Source organism: Phytophthora infestans, genomic scaffold, assembly GCF_000142945.1.
Source record: "Phytophthora infestans T30-4 supercont1.382 genomic scaffold, whole genome shotgun sequence".
In the NCBI taxonomy this organism is placed as follows: Eukaryota; Oomycota; class Peronosporomycetes; order Peronosporales; family Peronosporaceae; genus Phytophthora; species Phytophthora infestans.
In genome coordinates, this window is record NW_003303377.1 from 1 (window position 1) to 2,719 (window position 2,719).

Below are 2,719 nucleotides of genomic sequence, written 5' to 3' on the forward strand. Positions count from 1 at the left end.
CTTCGCTAACGTGCAGGCACACAAAATAAATCTGTCTTTGGACCTAGAAGTGTATAGATCCATCGAGTCCATGTATGGCCTGACTCCTAGATAGGTCATTCAAGACACGAACGTTAGGGTGTCCAAGGCGTTTATGTAAGAGCAGAAAGGAACGTTGCTTACCTGAGGCAATAAGAGCCGCTGGAGGTGCCTCTGGTTTGGCTTGGAACTGATACAGATCCGTGTTGGTAGCCATGAGCGCTTTGATCTTGAAGCGCTGGTCAGTTTGCATAGAGCACTGTTTGCGGTCAAAGTTGAAGCGAAAGTCGTGCTTCACAGCTGCTGGAATTGAAAGCAAACTGAATTGGAGCTGGGGAGCATACAGGACGCCATGAAGGATAAGCTTCTGCATAGTGCCCTTGGAGTCAGTGACTTCCAGATCGACCCGTCCAATGCCTTCGATGGGGATTTGGTTATTACCACCAACCGTAATGGATCCACCACTGGAGGTGATGTCGGTAAACCACTGAGACTCATGGGTGACGTGTCGAGTGCAGCCAGAGTCGATTGTCCAGGTGGGATCGGGTTCTATCTTGGCTTGAGCAGTGAGGCTAAACGGGAGATTGACTGTGGTAGCAACAGCGATGAGACCGGTGTCACGACGTCCTTGGCGAGTTACCTTGCGGTTGTTTCCAGAATTACTGTCGTCGTCATCGTCATTGTCTGACTCAAGCGGGCGGTCCTTGTAGCGATCTTGACCGCGTTGTTTGCCGCCATTTCCGTGCTTGTTCTTGCTACTACTGTTGTTGCCCTTGAAGTCGCGGTTGTTATTATTCTTGCCGTGTCGCCCATTGCCACCTTTGTTCGAGTTCTGGTACCCAGCGTGTGCGTGGGGGTTCGGTGGCGGCACCCGTCAGCCAGGGAGCTGCCATCAACTCAAGAGGGTATTGGCCTCCCGAGGAGAGCTCTGGGGCTGACCTCTTCTTAGAGCTTCTTGTCGCTCCTCGTGGCCTTGTGGGCGGCCACACTTCTAGGGGCATCTATGAACGAGCCCTTGTTCAGAAAGAACAGTTGTTCGTCGACAACGTGAAGGGCTGCTCGGTGTGTGCTTCTCGCGCCACACCGCATTCCCCTTAAGGACTTTACGACTTGTCGTAAGAAGCCCGAGACCCGGGGTGGTCTCTATCCTGTTTGGGATACCCCTGGGTTATGCCCGAGAGCTGTCCCACGTGGAGTTCTTGTGAGGACATGTTCTGGGCGTGGGTGGAGACTCTCAAGTACTCACCCACGAAGTTACGAAATTCGTGGTGACAAACGTCATCATATATTTCGCTCACTATCATTGTGACGGGCCGCCCGTCACGCCATGCCTGTGACTCACGGGCGTGATAAGTTTTCACTGAAAACTGATCAAACTTCAAGGCTGTGTTAGGACAGAATCGTATTAAAACTATAGAACATGTACTTAGGTACTAATAAAACATGTACAGTACAGTACAGTAGAACTCAGTTCTGTGCAGCACAGTCTGTGCCTCATAACAAATCGGCCGTGTCTGATCGTGTAAGAAAGTGTACAGTTGCTTTTATAAATCAAGGGCGCCCAAGGTAATAATGCGAGCATCATTGATTACGTGTTTCTTTGCCCGTAGACATGCTTTTCAAGTCATTTTTAGAAAGGCCAACAAGACAAAAAAACTCGACCCCTTTCGTGGTATCACCTGCGATTGGTCAAAATTAAACCGACCCAACAGTTTATTAAAAGTAGAAAAAACAATATAAACAAACACCGTAAAAAAGCAAACATGTATTATTTTGCTCTACAGGGTGTTTTGGGATTGCAAAGCTTTTAATAACACATTCCGTAGATATGTTTTCCCACGCTCTAATTGTGGAGCCACGACGGCCTTTGAGGGCCCAAATCTTGTGGGGTGGGGTGTCAAAATATATTGCTGTCTCGTAGACATTGTATATGGCGGATTGCTGGAAGTGAGCATGCTGTATCCAAAACTCTATGGCAAAGTTCAAATGGATTTCTTGTAGTGCATCTTCATCCTTTTTAGTAAATTGCGGTTTCTGAACAGAAAAACCATGGCTATAACATTAAGAAAAAATATGTAAGCAATAAATATTGATTAAAAACACAAATAAAATAGGATAAATTGCTAAAACGCTTGATTAAATCAACATATTGGAAAACGAGATGCTTACCGAGCTGCAAACCGCTGGCACATACGCATCAACGCGCTCAATGCGCGCTCAGGAGATGATTTATCGGCTAAATACTGCTCCAGCCAAGCCCCCTGCTCCATCTTCATATACTCGATCATGCCTCCAGTACACAAATACTATATATACACGTTAGAATCTGCAAAAAATAATATAACAAAACAAATTTACCTCTTCATCCCGACGGACGTCTTTCATGAAGGTGACCAATTCGTGCTCAAATGTGATTTTAGTCTTTGCGCCTTGTCCTTTTGTCGTTCTGCTAGTTTGAGGTCCCTTAAACTCAAACAGCAGCTTTGCCTTCTTTCTCCAGCCCTTCAACGTACCTAATGGAATATTAAGCGCCCGAGCGGTAGGCTTACATCCCTCCAGAGCCACCTGCTCGAGCGCTTCCCGTCTCTGCTTGACGGTGTAGCTGTTCTGCCGACGACGTTCGTCCATCACTTCGCAGAAACAGCAATAGCGTGATTGTTTAAACGGCGCCAGCATGGCGTGCTGTCCAGCAATGTATTTG